Source organism: Lissotriton helveticus, chromosome 3_1 (genome assembly GCF_964261635.1).
Source record: "Lissotriton helveticus chromosome 3_1, aLisHel1.1, whole genome shotgun sequence".
In the NCBI taxonomy this organism is placed as follows: domain Eukaryota; kingdom Metazoa; phylum Chordata; class Amphibia; order Caudata; family Salamandridae; genus Lissotriton; species Lissotriton helveticus.
The window spans coordinates 833,487,452-833,514,027 of record NC_136061.1 but is presented as its reverse complement, the minus strand read 5'-3'; positions in this window follow the sequence as shown (position 1 = coordinate 833,514,027).

Genomic DNA, 26,576 nt, shown 5'->3' with positions numbered 1-26,576 from the left:
TGAAATAAAAAAAAAAGTATGCTGCGCTCCAGGAGATAGATTTTCTGAAATAGCTGGCATGAGAAGAGTAAATCAAGCACATCTTTTGTATCAAGAAGTATTTTTCTCTAGGAGGTAGAGATGAGAACACTGATAACATTGCGTTCCTGTGCTTTCATGTAAGACAAATTAACAATTGTCACATGACATTTTAAATAGTTCCTGCTGAGTGTGCATACTTTTCTTTCTGAATAAGCTAAAATGTTATTTATTATTTATTTAGCGATTTATAGAGCGCCTGGTGACCCGGAGGCATCCCCGCGCTGTGAAAATTATTGGAGACCGGAGGTAATGAGGAGGGGTACTATTTGGGGAAAAGGAGAGTTTTCAGTCTTTTACGGAAGAGGGGGTAACAGGATTCCAGACGCAGGCTGCGGGGGAGTGAGTTCCATCCTGAGGACGCTTTGACAGAAAAGCGTCGACCACCGGTGCGTACCTTCCTGAATCTAGGGACACTGGCCAAGCGTTCGTTGTCCGAGCGCAAGAGTCTGGGGGCTTTGTAGGGAGTGACCATATCCTTCAGGGCAGCTGGACCAACACCATTGATGAGTTTGTGGGCAGTGCACAGGGCCTTGAATTCTACCCTCTGCCGCACCGGGAGCCAGTGAAGAACCTTGAGGGCAGGTCTGGCCGATGCTCTGGGGGGGAGGCCCATAATGAGCCGCGCCGCCGCATTTTGGATGCGGTGGAGTTTAGCCAAGGTGGATTCGGGGGCCCCGAGGTAGATGGCATTGCTGTAGTCAAGCCGGGAAAGAATAAGACCTTGAACCAGTAGTTTCCTTGATAACGGAGGAAGAAGTGGGAGGATCCTGCGGATGGATCGCATGAGCCCAAAACAGATTCCTGCTGTTTTGGCTGCTTGGGTCTTCATGGTCAACTCAGGTTCTAGCCAGACTCCCAGTGTCTTGATTTCCTTTTTCGGGGTTGGTACCTCACCGAGGACGTCTGGCCAGACCGAAAGGGGGATGCTTGTCCATTTCTTGCCCATAAGCATGATTTCAGTTTTCGCTCCGTTGAGCTTCAGAGAGGACTCGCTCATCCAGTTGTAAATGTCCTGGAGGCAGTTCAACAGGTTATCTGGGTGGTTGTCAAGGTGGGATAGTGAGACGACCAGTTGCGTGTCGTCCGCATAGCTCACTATTTTTATCCCGTAGGGGGCAACGACATCCTCGAGGGGGGCCATGTAGACATTAAGCAGGGTGGGACTAAGCGAAGACCCCTGGGGGACTCCGCTAGAGAGTGGAAGAGGGGCAGAGTGTGAGTTGCCGTCCCAAACCTGAAATGAGCGGCCTGATAGAAATGAGTCTATCCAAGCGAGCGCAGTACCCGCGATTCCTGCCCTGGCCAGCCGCTGGAGAAGGACACGGTGGTCTACCGTATCGAAGGCTGCACTGAGGTCCAGGAGGATCACCGCCACTGACCCTCCTGAATCCAAAATGCACCTTGCCTCCTCGATGACAGTGAGGAGTGCGGTGTCCGTGCCATGGCCGGGGCGGAATCCAGTTTGGGACCGACGCAGTAGATTGTTGACTTCGAGGTACTGGGAAAGTTGCACATTAACCAACTTCTCAGCCATCTTGCTTATACATGGGAGAAGCGAGATCGGTCTGTAGTTGGCCATGTCCACGGGGTCCAGTTGAGGTTTTTTGAGCAGGGCCTTGACAACAGCGCTCTTCCAGTTCGAAGGAACAGAGCCCTGCGAAAGAGAGATGTTGATTAGTTCCATGATAGTAGGAGCTATGCTAGGGGACACAGTTTTTAGGAATCTCACAGGGGCCGGGTCAAGAGGGGAGCCGCTTTTCATCTTGGCCAGTGTTGAAACTACTTCGTCCAGAGATATCGCTCTGAAAGTGGACAGCTGGGGATGTAAGCTGTTGCCCAAAGGAATAGTGGCTGCCTCTTTGTTTGTGTGGTTGGATGGACTAGGAGGTGGAAGGGAGGCTAGTATCCGGGCAATTTTAGAATCGAAGTAGGATGCCAGTTCGTTACTTCTGTCCGGTGGGGGTGGGTGCGAAGACGATGGCCCTGGTATTTTAAGCAGCTCTTTGGCGATAAGGTAAGATTCTCTAGCCGAGTTGGTAGCGTTTTGTATTCTGGCGTCATAGTAGGCGGCTTTAGTAAGCTTCAAGGTGGATTTATACATTCTCACCGACCTGCGGTAGGCATCCTTACTGGCATGGAGCCATTCCTTTCTCCACAATCTCTCTGCTTTTTTACACTCTTTGCAGGGAGATCTGAGTTCAGGGCTGTACCAAGGGGCCGAGCCAATTTTCCTGTTTTTCTCCACCCGAGTTTTTATAGGGAGGATGGAGTCGAGGGAGGTGGAAATCCATTCCCTGAACTGTTTGTCGGCAGTGGCCGGGTCGTCAGGAAGACTAGGGGTTGTTGAGTTTAGGGCTTTAGTCCAGTCCTCCGCCGAAAGTCTGGCCCATGCCCTGTCCCTGGTATAGGTAGCTGGTTTTGGGGGTTTCCTGAATGACCCTGGTAAGTGGATAGTGACCAAGAAATGGTCCGTCCACGGGAGGGGGTGGGACTCTATGGTTTGTAGGGAAGGGCAGTTAGTGAACACTGGGTCTAGCAAATGTCCCTTAATGTGCGTGGCTCCGGAGTTAATAAGAGAGAGGCCATAGGCAGCCAGGTCATTGATCAGGTCAGATGCCCCTGTGTCTAGAGGGTCGTCGAAGTGAATGTTTAAGTCTCCCAGAATAGAAAAATTGGAGGTGAGATGGGCCAAGGATGATATGGTTTCAAGGAGAGCGACCGCAAAAGGGCCAAAATGGCCAGGGGGACGATATACCAATAGGCCAGACAAAGTACTTGTCGGGGCTAGCTGGATGGTAAAGAAACAGCTTTCGGAGTCCAGGATTTGGGCATCGCTAGATCTGCAAAATAAGTGATCCCGGAAGATGATGGCTAGTCCGCCTCCTCTGCCGGAGGGGCGTGGTTGAGACTGGATAAGGAAGCCCGGGGGTAGGGCCATGACTATATCCGAATCCGAGTGGTCGGTGATCCACGTTTCTGTAAGGAACAGAATATCCAGGTCGTGGTCTACTATGAGATGATTAATGAGCATAGCATGCATGGGTAGAGACCTGCAGTTTAATGTGGCTAGTTTAAGGCCCGGGGGGGGAACTGGGAGTTTGGGAAGTTGTAACTGGACGGGGTAGCAGATACTGCAGCTAGTAAAAGGACCGTTTAGGTCGTGTACATAGCTGCAAGTGCTATCATTAGCAGGTCTGAGACTAAGAAGGTCTCGACGGGAATAGCTTACCCTTGTGGGAGAAGGATCTGGCATAGGTTCTGGCCCTGAGCCCGGTCGAGCGTGGACGGGCGCAGACGGGCTTGCCTTATGCGCCCGTCCACGCTGAAATTGAAGTTGAAATAGGGTGTTCATGAATGCAATTAATTCATAAAAATACTTTGATATACCCTAGAAGATTTGGATTTGCAATCTTGTTCTGTTTATTGGTTGGATTGATACAATTGAGGACTAATGAATTACTGAAGGAACTGTGTGAATTTTGAAGTAATCAGTTTCAACCCCAACAGAACCATTGTTTATATAATCTACCTTTAGAAGCTGGCATTTCACTCCACCTCAAGCAGAGCCCTTTGCTCAATGTCTGCCAATAAGATCACCAAATGATCATACAAGAGAATGAAACACAGTAGAAGACCACTAGGCGGACAAGTACCTAGACGTTGGAATGTCCTAAGCACAAACTTGAAATTCAAATCCAACCAAAGGGGTATCAGGAAACCCTAGGGAAAAAATATCAAGTAAAATCTGCCTTTTACTGATCTCAACCCTAACAGAGGTCGCAAACAAAGAATTCCAGACACATTCAATCACCCCTTGTTAGATCTGTCATCCTTAGTGGGGTTTTCCATAAACATTTTGCCTTCACCTGACCTGATTTCTGAATATGCTTTTGTTGACTTTACCACTGCTAACCAGCACAAAAGTGCATGTGAGTTCCTCTAAAAACATGGTAGCATTGGCCTACATCTGATTGGCACATTACATTTACTTGTAAGTCCCTAATAAAGTGATAGTACATGTACCTGCAAAATAAATATTACCAGTGGCCCTGCAGGACTCGGGCCACCCACTAAAGTATCACTTCAAAACATGCCTCAGGCCTGTTACTACACCCTATAGTGAAGTATTAAACTGCAGATTAGAACTAACGAAATAAACATTTTGCTGGGCCTAAACGTTCCTTTTTAAAACATATGTCACCCCAAAGGTAGGCCCTATATGGCCCACAGGCCAGGATGCATAGTATTAAAAAGAAAGATGTTATTTTAAGTTTCTGGCAGTGAAAAACTCCACAATTTGTTTATTACCAATACAAGGCCTGTCTCTCCCATTGCATCACATTGGTGTACATTATCATATTTAATACGTGCTAACCTTTGATTGGGAACAGATAGGAATTTCAAAGGGCTTAGATGAATTGTAATTTGGAACCCTCTTTAATGTTAAAGTCGGAATTTAAAAGGGCCCCACTCTGATGGTACATGATCCATGAATGCTATTGAAACCTTTAGGCCGCACCGGGTGCCTCTTCGAATGACACTGATTGTGGGGTACTGACCAATTCAACTTTTAGAGCCTGGTGTGACAGTTTTGCATGGGTTGGGGATCCCTCCCCCTGCCTTTCCAACTCCCTCTGGGAGGCAACACTCTGGTGTGCTTCCCCTAAACCACAGACTATGTTAACTTAGATTAGTTCACCCCTCTACACAAGGCTTATTTATTTATTTGTTGGTTATGTTGTGTTATTTTTCCTTTGTTTGCCTTTTTCTTTCTTTAAGTAGGATTGTTTTGTTACTAAAGGAAGTGGTGTTATAATAAGTATGCAGGTTATACTCATACCCAGGACTGCGGGTGGAAATTCTCACATGTAACTTATAGTGAACGATAGCTGGTGTAACATGTTCTGAGAGTCATGACAGTGGTAGTCCCTTGACAGACAATGGTTGGAACACAACTCTATACGCATATCAGTTGCACAATTTGTAATCAGGCCTTTCCCAGATTTTGTTATAAAGCATAAAGCTGCGTATTGCCTCAAGATGTTATTGCTACCAATGAGAAACGTGTTTCTACCTGAGATGATGTCTAATATCTACTGTATGTGTTCATATCTCAAAATGCCTGAATAAACATACTTTTAAAAAAAGTCAGAATTTAAGTCACAATTCTGAGAAACCGGTAGACATTACAGAAGAAGGACTTCCATGTCTCCAAGAGGACTGCTCTGCAGCTTGTGGCTTGCCTTGTTCCCCAGAGGACTGCCCTGCAGCTTGACGCCTGCCATTTTCCTCAGAGAACTGCCCTGCTGCTTAAGTCTTGCCCTTCTCTGTAAGAAGGAAGACTGGACTTGCTCCCTTCATTCCAGGTTAAACTGATAGACTCCGAGAGTTAGTTGTCTGATCTCTTGTTCTGACCTACAGGGCCACAACAAGCTCCAGAGGCCTTCATGCAGCTGCCCAGCTGACCTGCTGTAACTGACACTGCCTGGATCTGCAACTGGACCTATCTGAGCCCTTTCGCCTCTACTGGAGTGAGCCCCTAAAATCCAAGTGTTACCTCCCCAAGTCTTTGACCCTTGGAGGGCATTAGAGATAACTCCTCCTTGCCTAACTGAAGGTTCTATCAAAACTATTGCAAAGTGATGCAAATCCCCACAAAGCCACACTTCAGAGCTGAAAGCTTTATTGGAACCAACACGGAATGATGCAATGCCCTGTGAAGCCTCGCTGCACAGCTGAAAGCATCATCAGAACTGATGCCAAGTGACACAAAGCCCTGCAAGGCGTCAGCGCACAGCTGCAAACTTCATCAGAACCAACTCCAAATGATGCAAAGCCTCCCAATACAACAAGTCACATACTTCACACTAAGGATGTAAGATGAATTGTAATTTGGAACACTTTTTAATGTTTAAGTCGAAATTTAAAAGGGCCACACCCTGATGGTACATGATCCATGAATGCTATTGAAACCTTTAGGCCGCACCTGGTGCCTCTTCGAATGACACTGATTGTGGGGTACTGACCAATTCAACCTTTAGACCCTGGTGTGACAGTTTTGCATGGGTTGGGGACCCCTCCACTTGCCTTTCCAACTCCCTCTGGGAGGCAACACTCCGGTGTGCTTCCCCTAAACCACAGACTATGTTAACTTACATTAGTTCACCCCTCTACACAAGGCTTATTTATTTATTTGTTGGTTATGTTGTGTTATTTTTCCTTTGTTTGCCTTTTTCTTTCTTTAAGTAGGATTGTTTTGTTACTAAAGGAAGTGGTGTTATAATAAGTATGCAGGTTATACTCATACCCAGGACTGTGGGTGGAAATTCCCACAAGTAACTTATAGTGAACGATAGCTGGTGTAACATGTACTGAGAGTCATGACTAATTCCTGACAGTAGTAGTCCCTTGACAGACAATGGTTGGAACACAACTCTATACGCATATCAGTTGCACAATTTGTAATCGGGCCTTTGCCCAGATTTTGTTATAAAGCATCAAGCTGCGTATTGCCTGAATGAATGAATGAAATCCGTCTTGTATTGCTCTACTTAGCCCAAAGGGCGTCAAGGCGCCTAACCCAAAGAATGTCCACATAGCAAGCTTATTGATAAGCCTTAATGAAGCACCACATTTGTAATGCTTTTCTGAAGAGAGACAACGAGGGTTGTATCTTTATGTCGGAGGGGAGAGCATTCCACAAACGGGGGGCCACGGTGGCAAAGGCCCTGCCGCCCCTTCTGACTTTCTTACTACGTGGGATGCACAGAAGATTCATGTTGGAGGAACGAAGGCTCCTGCTAGGTGAGTACGAAATTAGCAGAGAGCCTAAGGCATCTGAGGGTCCAGCCAGAAGCGCTCCAAAAAACAGACATAGGATTTTAAACACAATTCTTTGCTGGATCGGGAGCCAATGGAGCTCCTTCCTGGCTAGAGTGGCAGAGAAAGACTTGGGGGCGTCCAACACAAATCTCGCCGCAGCGTTCTGCATGCTCTGAAGGCGTTGAATATCGCCCTTATTGATGTCTGCATACAGGGCGTTGCAGTAATCTAGTCGGGAAGACACCAACGCGACTACAGTCTGTTTACGTGCCTGAGGGGAGAGATAGTGGACAATTCTCCTCAGAATCCTGATGACTCCCCAACAGGTAGCCACAGTTCGATTTACCTGAAGGTTCATAGTCAGCGAGGTGTCAAAGATGACACCAAGATTCCTGGCAGAAGGCGATGGTGTAGGACAAGCTCCCAAAGAGGGAGGCCACCACTCATTGGACCAGACATCCTGGTCCTTACCAAAGATCAGCACCTCAGTTTTATCGCCATTCCGCTTCAGGGAATTTCGAATCATCCATTCTGCAACTACTTGCATGCAGTTCCTGAAGCTGGACGCCGTGGTGCTGACCGAATGGGTCAGGGACACCATAATCTGTGTATCATCTGCGTATGATACAACCTCCATCCCCTGCGATTTAACTAACCTAGCAAGTGGGGCCACATAGATATTAAACAGGGTCGGACTTAACGCCGACCCTTGAGGAACCCCACATTGCAACGGTTTAGCAGGGGAGAGGAACTCTCCAAGCTTCACCCTCTGCTCCCTGAGTTCTAAAAAGGAAGATAGCAAACTCAGCGCTGAACCCTGCAACCCTACCTCCCTCAGACGAGTTGTTAAAGTCGAGGGAGACAGGGTATCAAGTGCTGCCTTCAGATCTAAAAGGACTAGCAAGGTGGACTGTCCTTGATCAACCTTAGTTCGGATATTATTCATCACCACAGTTAAAGCTGATTCCGTACTGTGTGATTTCCTGAACCCATGTTGGGACTGGTCCAGGTAACCAGAGGAATCAAGAAAAGTTGTGAGATGCGAATTAAGGTGAGATTCCAGCATCTTAGCAGGGGCAGGGAGCAGGGAGATAGGCCTAAAGTTTTTATGATTTTCTGGGCCTAGAGTAGACTTTTTAAGAAGGGGCTTAACAATCGCCTTCTTCCAGGCTGCCGGAAAGGTACCCTGAAGGATAGCGCAATTCATCACCTCCAGTAATGGTGGTAACAAGGTATCCTTACAGTCCCTCAGAATCTTTAAAAGGCAGGGGTCCAGAAGAGAGCCCGACTTCGTTTTGTTCAACAAGGAGTCAAGGTCTTCCAGGGTAAGGAGGGGAAAGACCGTAAGGGTCTTATCCGATTCTCTACACCAGGGCTCTATACTATCCTGGATAAGACTAGAATTATCGTCAAGAGTCTTTCTCTATGCTTCTAACATAATATAAATATCCACAATTTTAAAGTGGAAGAAGTCAGAGATCCTGTCGCAGAGATCTTGCGAACCTACGATGGGTCAGGTTCCTGTAAGGAGCACAGGGAATCAACAATCTTAAAGAGCTCCTTAGGTGAGGAAAGGGACATGGTGCGTTTTGAGAAATACTCCTGCTTTTCCTTAATGATCCTGGCCTTATACTCTCCCAGTAACCGTTTATGGCAATCTCTATCAGTCGGCTCCCAGGATTTCCGGCATTTCCTCTCCTGCCTCCTACACTTCTGCCTCAGGAGTCTCTAGCACTCTGTGAACCATGGGGCAGAGGGTTTAGCCCTTGCTGAGTAGCGAAGGGAAGCTGGGGCTAGAACATCAACAGCTCTTGCGAGGGAAGTGGCGAGCTCCTGTGCAGCAGCACCAGCATCTCTGGAAGCCAGATTGGTCACAAATCCTATTAGGGGGGCAAGTGCCTCATTAGTAATATTCCTAAGGCATCTCTTAGGGATTCTGTTGGCAGAAACTTGGGAAGTCAGGGGTCCTAGAGAGAGAGTCAGCTCTAAGGGCACGGCCAAGTGATCAGACCAAACCAATGGTACGGGGGGGACCAGAGGAAAGCCTGGGGTCGTTGGAAAACACCCCGTCCAGGCAGTGCCCTGCCAAATGGGTAGGGCTGGTCACCAGCTGAAGAAGGCCACATGCAGTAAGAGAGCCCGTCAAAGAGAGAGTGTCTTTAGAACTCAGGTCATCAAGATGGAAATTTAAATCCCCTAGAATAGTAAAGTGAGGTTTACCAAAGAAAGGTTCCATAATTCTGAACAAATCATGACAAATATTGGATCTAGGACCCGGGGGTCTATAAATAAGAAGACCCCTAAAGGATGTCAAAGGGGAGGAAGAGATGCAGAAGTACATGGCCTGAAAGGAATCAGAGGGCTCAGAGAGGATTTTTATACGACATACAAGAGAGGATTTATAGAGAATCGCCAGTCCCCCCCTCTGCGTTTAACTCTGTCAAATCTATGTAGCGCATAACCTTCCGGGACAGCATTCAGAAGATCAGGACCCGATGAATCCGAAGCCCAGGTTTCCGTTATAAAAACCCAGGCAGGATTCCTAGCCGAGACAAAATCATGGAAAGCGATATTATTTTTAATGAGCGAACGAACATTAATTAAAAAAACCCTTTCCAAGAGGAGGGGGACCCCGTCGATGGGGGGAACTTGTACACTTCCAGAAGCATAGATAGGAAGGGAGTCGCTGTAACAGGTAGGGCAGAAGAAAGAGCTTACCAGGTTCTCAGGAGTAGATTGATGGTGACAGGGTAAGGGGGAGGGTTTCAAGGCAGTCAGATCAGCAAGGGAATAAGAGCAGACTACATGCCCGGCTACCGAAGAAACATCATCCACTCTGCAGGGGTCGTCCAACAGCGCGTCCTCAGCGCGGACGGGCGTAGACGGGCAGAACTCTGGCATAACTCCGGCAGAAATCCGGCGAATCCACTGCGCAAAACCGCTGCGCGTCAATGTGACCTGCTTAAATACACGCCTAGCGTCCTGGTGACCACTAGACCGTCACCGCGTGTGAAATACACCGACGGGCGTACCTTTACCCCCCCCAATATGGCCACCGTAAAGCAACTTACTCGGAGTATCGGGAAAAGGGACCTGCCAAACAGCGGTGGTTGCACAATTATGCTGCGGGTGAGTGGGCAGTACAAATTATGATTTTTTAAAAGGGGGCGAAGGCAAAATAAAAAACAACAGAAATATCAAAACGGGGATATTAAAAGCCTACAGTAAGGCAAGCTATGGTAATTCACCAGCTCAGCGCGCTCAGCTATCGCAAACAGGGCTTCTCCCTCGATTTTCCCTGCTTAAATACACGTCTAGCGTCCTGGTGACCACTAGACCGTCACCGCGTGTGAAATGCGCCGCCGGGCGTACCTTTACCCCCCCAATATGGCCGCCGCAAAGCAACTTACTCGGAGTATCGGGAAGAGGGAACCGCCAAACAGCGGTGGTTGCACAATTATGTTGCGGGTGAGTGGGCAGTACAAATTACGATTTTTTAAAAGGGGGCGAAGGCAAAATAAAAAACAACAGAAATATCAAAACGGGGATATTAAAAGCCTACAGTAAGGCAAGCTATGGTAATTCACCAGCGCAGCACGCTCAGCTATCGCAAACAGGGCTTCTCCCTCGATTTTCCCTGCTTAAATACACGCCTAGCGTCCTGGTGACCACTAGACCATCACCGCATGTGAAATGCGCCGCCGGGCGTACCTTTACCCCCCCAATATGGACGCCGCCAAGCGACTTACTCGGAGTATCGGGAAGAGGGACCCGCCAAACAGCGGTGGTTGCACAATTATGCTGCGGGTGAGTGGGCAGTACAAATTCGATTTTTTAAAAGGGGGCGAAGGCAAAATAAACAAGCATTTACAATGCAATAGGTCTCGCATTTGTGAGAGTTTGAGCTTTTGGCATTGTAAATGATAATGCCATTTATTTATGTGTTTGTTTTTTAAAACAGATAAAATGGCTTTGTCATGAACAATGCCAATAGCTTAAACTTTTGCCAATGCGAGACCTAGTGCATTGCAAATGCTTGTTTACATTACTGCTGGCTACCCTGCCTGATGCACTGAGGTTAATATGGCTAGTATTTTTTTAATGATTTGGCTACTAATGTAATCGTTTTGCTGTCACTATTACAACACTAATACTATCAGTAGTGCAGGATGTTTTTCGATGATCATAGTTAGCTTGTATTACAGAAAAGGTTGGAGACTCTTGAGCTGGACACGACAGGTGTCTGCGTGCTTGCTTGACAAGGATTGCCTTTGCAGGGGTGCCTCAGGTGAGGGGCGTGGCCATATCAGGCACACCAAGAAGCGGGTGTATCGAGCATTAGCTGCATATCTGTGCAGGACATGCCAGGCCACGTCTTTACAGAGAGCACCATTGTTAGGGTAAGGGGGCGTGGCAGGCTATACAGGACAAGTTGGGAAGGGGTGGGCGTGCGAGAAGGGGGCGTGGCCAGTGTAGCACTGTAAATAACAAGTACCTGGTTTCTTGGCGCTGCAAAGGTCACTCTGGACGCGGCGGAAAAAAGCGCAGTCGAGTTATTCATGTATCTGGTGAATTTTTATTCGCATTTTAAGGACATAGTAAAAACCTCTTCTAAGAATGAAATGAAAGAGAATCGACAATTATATGGGATTATCAGCAAAGGATAGCTGTTTAATCCGCTGCAAAGCCACAACATCTCAGAGCGTGCCCTATACGAATGACAAATAACGACTAAAGTATTGTGTAGGGAGGGTGTCTGCAGGTGTACTACGATATCCAATGCGTCAATACACACGGGTAGCATATGTAATGTCTAGTCCCTGTTGTGTGGGTGTATTTCAATTTATAATGCGTTTTATTTGCCATAATCAGACGGTGCATCCGTCAAAGCTGGGGATATTCACATATGAACAAACGGCAGACACACTGATGAACTATTTCATGACACCGAAAAAAGAAGTGAGCTAAATTGTGCTCCGCGTAGGACGTCCGTGTGTACTGCACCCACAATCAGCACCCGCAATCTGCACCCACAATCAGCACCCACAATCTGCACCCACAATCAGCACCCACAATCTTCAGATACAATCTTCAGATACAATCTGCAGCCACAATATGCAGCCACAATCTGCACCCACAATCTGCATCCACAATCTGCACTCACTATCTGCACCCACAATCTGCAACGACAATCTGCACCCACAATCTACTCCCACAATCTGCACTCACAATGTGTGAGTGGCGTTGCGTGTGTGAGTGGCGTTGCGTGTGTGAGTGGCGTTGCGTATGTGAGTGGCGTTGCGTGTGTGAATTGCGTTGCGCTTGTGAGTGGCGTTGCGCGTGTGAGTGGTGTTGCGCACGCATGTGAGTCGCGTTGCGTGTGTGAGTGGCGATGTGTGTGTGAGTGGCGTTGCGTGTGTGACTGACTTTGCGCGTGTGAATAGCGTTGAGCGTGTGAGTGGCGTTGCACGTGTGAGTGGCGTTGCGCGTGTCACTCGCGTTGGGTGTGTGAGAGGCGTTGGGTGTGTGACTGGTGTTGCGTGTGTGAGTGGCGTTGCGTGTGTGAGTGGCATTACATGTGTGAGTGGCGTTGCGTATGTGAGTGGCGTTGCGTGTGTGAGTGGCATTGCGCGTTTGAATTGTGTTGCGTGTGTGAGTGGAGTTGCGTGTGTCAGTGGCCTTGCGTGTGTTAGTGGCGTTGCGTGTGTTAGTGGCGTTGCATGTGTGAGTTGCGTTGTGTGTGTGAGTTGCGTTGCGTGTGTGAGTGGCGTTGCGTGTGTGAGTGGCGTTGCGTGTGTGAGTGGCGTTGCGTGTGTGAGTGGCGTCGCATGTGTCAGTGGCGTTACGCGTGTGAGTGGCGTTGTGCGTGTGAGTGGCGTTGCGCATGTGAGTGTCGTTGCGTGTGCGAGTGGCGTTGCGTGGATGTGTGGTGTTGTGTGGATGAGTGGTGTTGCGTGGATGAGTGGTGTTGCGTGTATGATAGTATGCAATAAATTTTATTTTTTATAATTTTTTTATGTGTATGTCTGTTTTTGTTAATGTATTTTGTGTGTGTTGTGTGTGTTAGTGTAGTGTTTTGTTACGTAAATAATTATTTTTAATTTTTTAATTTTTTTTATGGCGGACGCAATACGTCCCCTTGACGCTACTTACGTTTAGTAGGTCAGCAGTCTAGTTTTTTTTTTTCTTTAGACTTCCGTGTTCTATATTTATTATTGACATTTTTGTCAGCCAATCGTAGCGCTACGTTTTTGACGTAGTGTTGCGATTGGCGTGCGTCACCGGGGAATTTTCCAGAACATCGAGAATGGTGGTGTGCGGAAGGCGTGTTCTTGTTGCAGTGCTGTTTTCGCGTTGTTTAACAGGTAAGACTTTATTGGAATGTTTAAGTTTAAAGTCTATTGAATCTACTATTGATTAAAATGTGTTGTGTGTTTAAAATAAAGAATGTATAATAATGTTTTTCTACAAATTCTTCAATGTTGTGTTCGCGAATTAATTTGTAATAGCGTATTCACTTAATGTAAAAGAAATGAAATGTTTGTAAAATTGATATATTATGTATATGTTTCTGACACCTGATATTTAATTAATATATTGTTTGTATACGAATTATTACGTACCTAAAATGTATTATCTCGTCGAATGGGTATGTATTTTTAGCCTATGTATTTTTCGGATGTGAAATGTTGTAATATTTTATGTTTTTGTGTATAACATTAATGTATGTTCTTGCATTGTATGTACTTTATTTAGTGACATGTATTTATTGCGAGTATATCAATATTTTATTATGGTGATGGGATAATGACAAAAATTAAATATTTTCGTGGATGACCAGTGTTTATACGAAGATTAGGAAATGTTTATTGAATTTTTTTTACGTTATTTTCGTGTGAATTGAACTATGCGAATAGTGTTAGCCAACATATTTAGAAAGTGCACATGTTCATGTCTCTTTGAGTTAGCATGTTTCTTGTAGTTGTATGTATTCTTATTTCCTATTTATTCTGCTATTTTATTGTGTTGTTTGTTTATGTAAGAATATCAATTTTTTCCGACTGTTACTTTAGCGGTGATATTAATGAACATATTCACCTTTTTTTTGGTATTTTTTAGCTACTGTAGTTGTCAGGTACTTTGTGAGTAAAAGATAATTTTCTGATTTAGTACATTTGATGTGGTGTGACAGTGAGTGTTTCTCCTGTCTTTATTATTTGTTATTATTATTTATTTTATTCAACTCTATTTTTTATTTGGAGATCGTATTATTTATTGCGGCTATGTAAATATTGGATTATGGTAATGGTATAATGATAAAATGTCAATATTTTATTGGATGCAGTGTTTATATGAACATGTCTAACAGTTTATTGAATTTTTTTTATTCTTATTTCCGTGTGAAAATAAATATGCGAATAGTGTCAGTCAATGTATTTTAAAAGTGCACATGTGGATGTAACTTTGAATTTGCAGTTCTGTTTTAGTTGTGACTTAAATTTTTTGTCGATTTATCCTGATATGTCATTGTGTTGTTTGTGTAGCTAAAAATAAAAATTGTGCGGAGTATGTATGAAATGTGATATTAATGAACCTTTAATTCTATATTTTATTGTTTTTTGGATTGTGTACTTTTCATGTACTTTCTGAGTAAAATATTATTTTGTGAAGTAACATATTTGATGCCGTGTGAGTGTGAGGGTTTATCCGTTGGTAAGTATTATTTTTTAATACATGTGTATTTTTATGTTTATAAACTCTAAATATTTTTAAATGTAACGTATTTCAAAATGGCGGACGCTATGTATTCCCTTTACGTCCGTTACGTTATAGAATTTTGCGTTCTAGTTTCCCTTTTTTTTATGTAATTTTAAGTGTCACGTAATTTCTAGCCAATCGCATTGCTACTTTTTGGTGACGTAGCGTTGCGTTTGACGTGCGTTAACGTGGAACGTTCCAGATAGGTCCGAATGTTATTCCGGCAAAGGCGTGTTCTGCTTCTGTTCTTGTTCCTGTGTCGTTTGACAGGTAAGCTTAAAAAAATTTATTTACTACATGAATATGAATGTTTTATTTATTGTGTATCTATTATTATTAAATCTATCCTATTTTAAAATGTATTATTGAGTTTTTTCAATTTATCCTTGTTTATTGGTTACCATATATACTTTGTATCTAATATTTGTCAGTTATTTACATTTGGTGAAATGTATTTATCGCGCGTATGTAAAAAGTGTCTAATGGTATGATAAAATGTAATTTTTTTATTCGATGCAGTGTTTATATGAACATGTCGAACTGTTTATGGAATCATTGTTATGTTTATTTTCGTGTGAACTGAAATATGCGAATAGTGTTGTTTGTTTAGCTAAAATGTGAAATTGTGCGGAGTATTAACGAAATGTAATATTAATGAAGTTATCAGTCTATATTTTTTATTTTTTGATAGTGTACTTTTCATGTCCTATGTGACTAAAATATTATTTTGTGAAGTAACATATTTGATGCTGTGTGAGTTTGAGTGTTTATCCTGTGGTAAGTATTATTTGTTAATACATATTTTTCTTTTGATGTTTATCAACTGTCATCATTTTCAAATGTAACATATTTCAAAATGGCGGACGCTATGTATTCCCTTTACGTCCGTTACGTAAGAGAATGGAGCGTTCTAGTTTTCTATTTGTTTTTATGTAAATTTAAGTGTGACGTAATTTCTAGCCAATCGCATTGCTACTTTTTTGTGACGTAGCGTTGCGTTTGACGTGCGTCAACGTGGAACTTTCTAGATTGGTGCGAATGTTATTCCGGAAAAGGCGTGTTCTTCTTCCGTTCTTGTTCCTGGGTCGTTTGACCGGTAAGCTTAAAAAAAATGTATTTACTACATGAATAAGAATGTATTTTTTATTGTGTATCTATTGTTATTAAATGTATCATATTTTGAGATGTATTATTGAGTTTCTGGTATTTTTCCTTGTTAATTGATTACCATATCTACTTTTGATATAATATTTTAGTTATTGACATATTGTGAAATTTATTTATTGCGCGTATGTAAAAATTTGATAATGGTATGATAAAATGTAAATATTTTATTGGATGCAGTGTTTATCTGAACATGTCGAACTTTTTATTGAATGTTTTTTATGTTTATTTTCGTTTGAATTGAAATATGCGAATAGTGTTGTTTGTTTAGCTAAAATTTAAAATTGTGCCGAGTATTTCCGAAATGTGAGTAATGAACTTTTAAATCAATATTTTCGTCATTTTTTGTTAGTGTACTTTTCATGTATTTAGTGAGTAAAATATTATTTTGTGAAATAACATATTTGATGCTGTGTGAGTGTGAGTGTTTATCCTGTGGTAAGTATTATTTTGCAATTCATATGTGTTAATGTTTATAGACTGTAATTAAAGTCTAATTTTACGTATTTCAAAATGGCGTGGGCTATGTTTTCCCTTTACGTCCGTTACGTAATAGAATGTAGCGTTCTAGTTTTCTATTTGTTTTTATGTAAATTTAAGTGTGACGTAATTTCTAGCCAATCGCATTGCTACTTTTTGGTGACGTAGCGTTGCGTTTGACGTGCGTCAACGTGTAACTTTCCAAATTGGTGTGAATGTTATTCCGTGAAAGGCGTGTTCATCTTCCGTTCTTGTTCCAGCGTCGTTTGACAGGTAAGCTTAAAAAAAATGTATTTACTACATGAATATGAATGTATTATTTATTGTGTATCTATTGTTATTAAATCGATCAATTTTTTAGATGTATTATTGCGTTTTTGATATTCTTCCTTCTTTATTCGTTATGATATCTACTTTTTATATAATATTTTACAGTTATTTACATATTGTGTCATGTATTTATTGCGCGTCTGTAAATATTGGATTATGGTAATGGTATAATGATAAACTGTAATTAATTTATTGGATGCAGTGTTTATATGAACATGTCGAACTGTAAATGTCAGCTATCGATATGTTTTCTGTAATTCTTGCTGTAATGCCAAATGATAGCTGTTATATACTGTATTTTGCTTGTATTTGAATACGTTAAATTTATATAATAATTTTTAATTTACAGGTTTTGACTGTACCGTTCCTGTTTGACTCTGTCAAAGTGACGTTTCGATTGTTTATGTGAAATGTGAACGGTAAGGACGAAAAATAATTTTGGGAATTAATTAAGGAATGTTTGTGTTTCCGAAGTACTTGTGTGTCTCTTTATTTTTTTTTGGGTACTAATTGTGATCTTTCGTCACTTCAAAGTGCTATTTTCGGCAACACACATCAATTTTGTTTATTAACGTTTATGTTCTCTTTGTGTGTTTTTTGTCTGATCTCTACACTTCACTGAATGAGCTGCTCCGATCGACAGGTAATTGCTTTATTTGATATTTTATTGAAAGTGTGACTGTGACTGTTGACTTAAAAATGTATACATTTTCTTTTTTTTTAATTGAATGTAATTATGAACATTGCAATAATTTCGTTGACAGTTGGTTTGTGTCCGGCTCGTTTCTTCTTAGTGCCGTTTTTCATGCGATCACTGGCTCGCATTTAGGTTGTCTCTTCGGCATGCCTTGACTCATGTTTGCGCGTGTCGTTATGGTATGCGGGTCCTGTGGTGTTGTTTCGTCTGAGTTCGCACCTAGTAAAATGTTTATTTCGCATCTTGTCTCTTCTTTGGATCGTTGTGGGCCCGTATCTTGCTTGTGTCAGCGCTATGCATTGCCGTGTTTATTGTGATTTAATTTTCTTGTAAAGATTATTATGTATGCACTGTCTATGTTATATTTGTGTGGTGTTTCTCTGATCTCTACACTTCACTGACTGAGCATCTCCGATCGACAGGTAATTGCCATTAATTTTTTATTTAAAAAGTGCCTTTGTTTATTTAAACTTAAAAATATAATCATGTTCTTTAGTGTGCATTGAATGTAAATAAGAAATGTGCAATTATTTCTTTCGCAATTGTGCTTGTGTCCGGCTCTTTTCTTCTTAGTGCCGTTTTTCATGCGATCACTGGCTCTTATTTAGGTTGTCTCTCCGGCATGCCTTGACTCATGTTTGCGCGTGTCGTTATGGTATGCGGGTCCTGTAGTGTTGTTTCGCCTGAGTTCGCACCTAGTAAAATTTTTATTTAGCACCTGGATCTTCTTTGGATCGTTATTGGGCCGTATCTGGCTTGTGTCGCCGCTATGCATTGCCGTGTTTATTGTGATGTTTTATTTTTATTGTAAACATTATTATGTATGCACTGTCTATGTAATATTTGTGTGGTGTTTCTCTGATCTCTACACTTCACTGACTGAGCAGCTCCGATCGACAGGTAATTGCCATTAATTTTTTATTTAACAAGTGCCTTTGTTTATTTACAATTAAAAATATAATCATGTTCTTTAGTGTGCATTGAATGTAAATAGGAATTTTGCAATTATTTCTTTCGCAATTGTGCTTGTGTCCGGCTCTTTTCTTCTTAGTGCCGTTTTTCATGCGATCACTGGCTCTTATTTATGTTGTCTCTTCGGCATGCCTTGACTCATGTTTGCGCGTGTCGTTATGGTATGCGGGTCCTGTAGTGTTGTTTCGCCTGAGTTCGCACCTAGTAAAAAAATTTATTTAGCACCTGGATCTTCTTTGGATCGTTGTTGGGCCGTATCTGGCTTGTGTCGTGGTATCCATTGGCTTAGTATGTATGCACTGCCTCAGTTCTTTTTTTGTCACGTTTGTCTTATTATTAGAATTCACTGACTGAGCTGCTACGATCGAGCTTTTAATGCAAATTGTTCAAATGTAATGAAAGCGTTCTTTTGTGATTTTTTGTATGTACGTTGTATACAGGACCTTTTGTGTGATAATGTAATTATGGACTAGGGCTCACAGTTTGCTGGTGTCCATGTCGCCATGCATTGACTCATTTATTTTGCTTGTGTCGTCCTGGGATGCGGGTCATGTAGTGTAGTATCGGCGTATTGGGAGTATGCCTTGTGAAAGAGTGCATTTATAGCTGTTGTTGTGTGTGCCTGATGAAAGCGTACATGTTCTGTTTGTGTGACGTTTGTCTGCTGAGTAATGCTGTCGTGGTGATGACAGGTGCTGTGGCGGTGATGAGTGTTGCTGTGTCGTTGTAGAGTGATATTGTGTGGTTGTGTGGAGTGATGATGGTGTGTTGCCGAGTAATGTGAAAGAGTGCACTTACGGCCGGTGGTGTGTATGCCTGTTGAAAGAGTGCAGTAATGGCTGCTGGTGTGTGTGTATGCCTAGTGAAAGCGTGCAATGATAATTATAGATACATAATTACAGATGTTTTATGTGTGCTGTTGGTGTGTGTGCCTGGTGAAAGCGTACATGTTGTGTTTGTGTGACATTTGTCTGCTGAGTAATGCTGTTGTGCTGCTGAGTGGTGCTGGTGTGGTGATAGTGCTGCTGTGTCGTTGTAGAGTGATATTGTGTTGTTGCTGAATGATGCTGTTGTGGTGGTGTGGAGTGATGCTGTTGTGTTGCCGAGTGATGTTCGTGTGGTGCTGAGTAATGCTGTTGTGGTGATGAGTGGTGCAGTGCTGGTGATGAGTGTTGCTGTGTTGGTGTTCATTGATTACCACCACAGCATAACTCAGCAGCACAATAGTAGCACTTCTCACAACAACTGCATCACTGAGCCCCACCAATGCAACATGCAGCGACACAACATTATAACTCAGCACCTCCACAGTACCATTGAACAACTACACAGCATCACTCTGCACCACCACAGCAGTATGTAGCACAACAACAGTTTCATTTATGTACCTTACTGCAGTACTCATCAGCCAAAACGCATGCTTTTATACCTGTAATTGTGTGTGTGTTATGTGGTGAAAGTGTGCACTTACGGCCGATGGTGTGTATGCCTGTTGAAAGCGTGCAGTGATGGCTGTTGGTGTGTGTGTATGCCTAGTGAAAGCGTGCAATAATGGCTGTTGGTGTGTGTGCCTGGTGAAAGCGTACATGTTGTGTTTGTGTGACATTTGTCTGCTGAGTAATGCTGTTGTGCTGCTGAGTGGTGCTGGTGTGGTGATAGTGCTGCTGTGTCGTTGTAGAGTGATATTGTGTTGTTGCTGAATGATGCTGTTGTGGTGGTGTGGAGTGATGCTGTTGTGTTGCCGAGTGATGTTCGTGTGGTGCTGAGTAATGCTGTTGTGGTGATGAGTGGTGCAGTGCTGGTGATGAGTGTTGCTGTGTTGGTGTTCATTGATTACCACCACAGCATAACTCAGCAGCACAATAGTAGCACTTCTCACAACAACTGCATCACTGAGCCCCACCAATGCAACACGCAGCGACACAACATTATCACTCAGCACCTCCACAGTACCATTGAACAACTACACAGCATCACTCTGCACCACCACAGCAGTATGTAGCACAACAACAGTTTCATTTATGCACCTTACTGCAGTATTCATCAGCCAAAACGCATGCTTTTACACCTGTAATTGTGTGTGTGTTATGTGGTGAAAGTGTGCACTTACGGCCGATGGTGTGTATGCCTGTTGAAAGCGTGCAGTAATGGCTGTTGGTGTGTGTGTATGCCTAGTGAAAGCGTGCAATAATGGCTGTTGGTGTGTGTGCCTGGTGAAAGCGTACATGTTGTGTTTGTGTGACATTTGTCTGCTGAGTAATGCTGTTGTGCTGCTGAGTGGTGCTGGTGTGGTGATAGTGCTGCTGTGTCGTTGTAGAGTGATATTGTGTTTTTGCTGAATGATGCTGTTGTGGTGGTGTGGAGTGATGCTGTTGTGTTGCCGAGTGATGTTCGTGTGGTGCTGAGTAATGCTGTTGTGGTGATGAGTGGTGCAGTGCTGGTGATGAGTGTTGCTGTGTTGGTGTTCATTGATTACCACCACAGCATAACTCAGCAGCACAATAGTAGCACTTCTCACAACAACTGCATCACTGAGCCCGACCAATGCAACACGCAGCGACACAACATTATCACTCAGCACCTCCACAGTACCATTGAACAACTACACAGCATCACTCTGCACCACCACAGCAGTATGTAGCACAACAACAGTTTCATTTATGCACCTTACTGCAGTACTCATCAGCCAAAACGCATGCTTTTATACCTGTAATTGTGTGTGTGTTATGTAAAAATATGTGTTGAAAGAGTGCACTTATGGCCGGTGGTGTGTATGCATGTTGAAATGGTGCAGTAATGGCTGTTGGTGTGTGTGCTTCGTGAAAGCATAGCTGCAACTGCTAATGTAATGTATCTTGTAGTGGTACATTTAATTCATTTTTTTTAAAAATATACCCAATGTGTACGTGTTTCAGCAAGTGAAAGACAGAGTGTTACTGTTTAAGAAAGAGCCATGGTTATAATAAATTGTTTTGTTCCTACGAGCAAGGTATTTATTCTTCACACCTTCACCTCACCTTATTACTCACACCTTGTCCTTTACACACATACACATAGTTCACTTCTAAGTGCTCCTGCGTATACGTGAGTCGTAGCACGCCGCATCCCGTAGAGGGGTGCGAAGGCCCCGATGATGAAGCATGACACCAAGGGGCCTGTTGGTGTGTGAGGGGCATTTTAATAACACTGTGTGCTCCCCATCACATTAAGGATCACTTCCACTTTTTAGTGAATTCCAATATGTGTATACGTATTGTCAAGTATGTCAAAGTTTTGTATTTGTTGTCCAAAATGTTTAATGTAGATGCAACATAGTTTTAGAGATGTGGCAAAGTGGTGTGATGTGTGTGTTCCTTAGGAGGGAGCATCTGAATAGGCTCAAGATACTGCTATTTTGTAGGGGCATACTGAATGTGGTATTGTAATTTTGTAACGTAAAAAGTCTATGCCGTATCTAATTAGTGTAGTGTGTGAATGGGTTAAGCAGCCACTTACGGATGTTGCTATGCGTGGTTGGTATGTAAGTTTGCACTTTCAAACTGTGCAAAAATAAAGAAAATCCCATTGTACGTGCATGTAATCTAATGTGTAAAAAAAAGTCGTGCTTGACACATACTTTCGAAAGTTGCTTCCCTTGTTTTATAGTTTTCAGGGCGAAGGCGACGTTAGGTTTCTTTGGTTTACATTTGCATTTCCCAGCGGATGGTCGACAACAGATTACAATCTTTACGACTGTGATGAAAGCAATTCAGCCTCCTGGGGTGGTTAGGCCCCAGACGTTTTGCTCTCGGCCCCTCCCCACCTTACAGAGGGGAAAAAGAAGACAGCCATGTCGTGCATAATTGTGAAAAGACTTTAGAAAATGTTCGTTGTTTTGCTGCGTATTTCCGCGAGGGAAAGGCAGAAATGTCCAGATGAATGAATGATAGTGAATATAAGGCAGGGAACAGAGTTGGATCACGAGTTTCTGCATGCATGTGACTAATGTGTGTATAAATGTAGAGTCTGTGAATTGTGATGTTTGTAAAAGTTTTGTATTGTTGCAAACAATGCTTAATGTACATGCAACATAGAGGCTTTGGTGCAGTGTAACTGAGTGCTAGGTGCACTGTGAGTGAGGGCTGTGTGTAGTGTAAGTGAGGGATGTATGCAGTACAAGTGAGGCCTTCGTGCAGTGTGACTGAGTGCTGTGTGCACTGTGAGTTTGGTCATATCTGCCTCCTAGGATTCCAATAATAACATGGAGTCTGCTTGATATGTAGCAAATGCACCACTAAGTATTGGATGTGCCCCAACAATAACACATACCTTATGGAGGCAGAAGGCACACTAAATTGTTCTGGCTGAAGAATTTCTGTCACATAAAAGTTTACCATTCTCAATCACTGACATTTATAGAGCGCACTACATACCCGTAGGGTCTCAAGGCGCTGGGGGTGGGGGGGTGCCGCTACTGCTCGAACAGCCATGTCTTCAGCTTCTTCCTGAAGGAGAGGTGGTCTTGGGTCAGGCGCAGGTCGGTCGGGAGGGAGTTCCAGGTCTTGGCGGCCAGGTAGGAGAAGGACCTTCCTCCCGTAGTCGCTCTTCGGATACGGGGGACGGCGGCGAGGGCGAGGTTGGCTGATCGGAGGTGGCGTTTGGGAGCGTAGAAGTTGACTCGGCTGTTGAGGTAGCTCGGGCCTTGGTCGTGTAGGGCTTTGTGTGCGTGGGTGAGGAGGCGGAAGGTGATTCTTTTGTTGACGGGGAGCCAGTGCAGGTCTCTCAGATGTCCGGAGATGTGGCTGGTTCGTGGGATGTCGAGGATGAGTCTGGCTGAGGTGTTCTGGATCCGCTGGAGTCTCTTCTGGAGCTTGGCGGTGGTACCGGCGTAGAGGGCGTTGCCGTAGTCCAGTCGGCTGGTGACGAGGGCCTGGGTGACGGTCTTCCTGGTCTCGGTGGGGATCCACCAGAAGATCTTCCGTAGCATGCGTAGGATGTTGAAGCATGCCGAGGATACGGCGTTGACTTGCCTGGTCATGGAGAGGGAGGAGTCCAGGATGAATCCCAGGTTGCGTGCATGGTCTGTCGGTTTGGGTGCGGTGCCCAGGGCGGGAGGCCACCAGGAGTCGTCCCAGGCGGAGGGTGAGGAGCCCAGGATGAGGACCTCCGTCTTGTCCGAGTTCAGCTTCAGGCGGCTGGTCGTCATCCACTCGGCTACCTCTTTCATCCCTTCGTGTAGGTTGGCTCTGGCGGCGGCGGGGTCGCTGGTCAGGGAGAGGATCAGCTGGGTGTCGTCGGCGTAGGAGATTATGTTGAGGTTGTGTTGGCGTGCGATGGCCGCGAGGGGGCTCATGTAGACGTCTGATGCGTGTTGCGATGCGTGAATGGAACAGAGAGATGTTTTGTACGCCTCAATGTTGTGAAGCTACTAGGCTGTTTGTGTGAAGCTACTGGGCTGTTTGTGCGTATTCGTGTGCGTGTTGCGATGCATGAATGGAACAGAGAGATGTTTTGCACGCCTCAATGTGTACGTGTTTCAGCAAGTGAAAGACAGAGTGTTACTGTTTAAGAAAGAGCCGAGGTTATAATAAATTGTTTTGTTCCTACGAGCAAGGTATTTATTCTTCACACCTTCACCTCACCTTATTACTCACACCTTGTCCTTTACACACATACACATAGTTCACTTATAAGTGCTCCTGCGTATACGTGAGTCGTAGCACGCCGCATCCCGTAGAGGGGTGCGAAGGCCCCGATGATGAAGCATGACACCAAGGGGCCTGTTGGTGTGTGAGGGGCATTTAAATAACACTGTGTGCTCCCCATCACATTAAGGATCACTACCACTTTTTTGTGAATTGCAATATGTGTATACGTATTGTCAAGTATGTCAAAGTTTTGTATTTGTTGTCCAAAATGTTTAATGTAGATGCAACATAGTTTTAGAGATGTGGCAAAGTGGTGTGATCTGTGTGTCCCTTAGGAGGGAGCATCTGAATAGGCTCAAGATACTGCTATTTTGAAGGGGCATACTGAATGTGGTATTGTAATTTTGTAACGTAAAAAGTCTATGCCGTATCTAATTAGTGTAGTGTGTGAATGGCTTAAGCAGCCACTTACGGATGTTGCTATGCGTGGTTGGTGTGTAAGTTTGCACTTTCAAACTGTGCAAAAATAAAGAAAATCCCATTGTACGTGCATGTAATCTAATGTGTAAAAAAAAGTCGTGCTTGACACATACTTTCGAAAGTTGCTTCCCTTGTTTTATAGTTTTCAGGGCGAAGGCGACGTTAGGTTTCTTTGGTTTACATTTGCATTTCCCAGCGGATGGTCGACAACAGATTACAATCTTTACGACTGTGATGAAAGCAATTCAGCCTCCTGGGGTGGTTAGGCCCCAGACGTTTTGCTCTCTGCCCCTCCCCACCTTACAGAGGGGAAAAAGAAGACAGCCATGTTGTGCATAATTGTGAAAAGACTTTAGAAAATGTCCGTTGTTTTGGTGCGTATTTCCGACAGAGAAAGGCAGAAAGGTCCAGATAAATGAATGATAGTGAATATAAGGCAGGGAACAGAGTAGGATCACAATTTTGGGCTGGGCTGTTTATGCGTGTTTGAGTGCATGTTTGCGTTGCGTGAATGGAACTGAAAGATGTTTGAGTGTTCGTGTTTCAGGAAGTGAAAGACAGGGTGTTACGGTTTAAAAAAATGGACGACGCGATGTTGTGAAGCTACTGGGCTGTTTGTGCGTGTTTGAGTGCATGTTTGCGGTGCGTGAATGGAACAGAAAGATGTTTGAGTGTTCGTGTTTCAGGAAGTGAAAGACAGGGTGTTACGGTGTCAAAAAATGGACGACGCGATGTTGTGAAGCTACTGGGCTGTTTGTGCGTGTTTGAGTGCATGTTTGCGGTGCGTGAATGGAACTGAAAGATGTTTGAGTGTTCGTGTTTCAGGAAGTGAAAGACAGGGTGTTACGGTTTCAAAAAATGGACGACGCAATGTTGTGAAGCTACTGGGCTGTTTGTGCGTGTTTGAGTGCATGTTTGCGGTGCGTGAATGGAACAGAAAGATGTTTGAGTGTTCGTGTTTCAGGAAGTGAAAGACAGGGTGTTACGGTTTCAAAAAATGGACGACGCGATATTGTGAAGCTACTGGGCTGTTTGTGCGTGTTTGAGTGCATGTTTGCGGTGCGTGAATGGAACAGAAAGATGTTTGAGTGTTCGTGTTTCAGGAAGTGAAAGACAGGGTGTTACGGTTTCAAAAAATGGACGACGCGATGTTGTGAAGCTACTGGGCTGTTTGTGCGTGTTTGAGTGCATGTTTGCGGTGCGTGAATGGAACAGAAAGATGTTTGAGTGTTCGTGTTTCAGGAAGTGAAAGACAGGGTGTTACGGTTTCAAAAAATGGACGACGCGATGTTGTGAAGCTACTGGGCTGTTTGTGCGTGTTTGAGTGCATGTTTGCGGTGCGTGAATGGAACAGAAAGATGTTTGAGTGTTCGTGTTTCAGGAAGTGAAAGACAGGGTGTTACGGTTTCAAAAAATGTACGACGCGATGTTGTGAAGCTACTGGGCTGTTTGTGCGTGTTTGAGTGCATGTTTGCGGTGCGTGAATGGAACAGAAAGATGTTTGAGTGTTCGTGTTTCAGGAAGTGAAAGACAGGGTGTTACGGTTTCAAAAAATGGACGACGCGATGTTGTGAAGCTACTGGGCTGTTTGTGCGTGTTTGAGTGCATGTTTGCGGTGCGTGAATGGAACAGAAAGATGTTTGAGTGTTCGTGTTTCAGGAAGTGAAAGACAGGGTGTTACGGTTTCAAAAAATGGACGACGCGATGTTGTGAAGCTACTGGGAGGTTTGTGCGTGTTTGAGTGCATGTTTGCGGTGCGTGAATGGAACAGAAAGATGTTTGAGTGTTCGTGTTTCAGGAAGTGAAAGACAGGGTGTTACGGTTTCAAAAAATGGACGACGCGATGTTGTGAAGCTACTGGGCTGTTTGTGCGTGTTTGAGTGCATGTTTGCGGTGCGTGAATGGAACAGAAAGATGTTTGAGTGTTCGTGTTTCAGGAAGTGAAAGACAGGGTGTTACGGTTTCAAAAAATGGACGACGCGATGTTGTGAAGCTACTGGGCTGTTTGTGCGTGTTTGAGTGCATGTTTGCGGTGCGTGAATGGAACAGAAAGATGTTTGAGTGTTCGTGTTTCAGGAAGTGAAAGACAGGGTGTTGCGGTTTCAAAAAGTGCACGACTGGATGATATAAAAAGAAGCAAGAGGAACGCGCAGGGGAGAGAGATG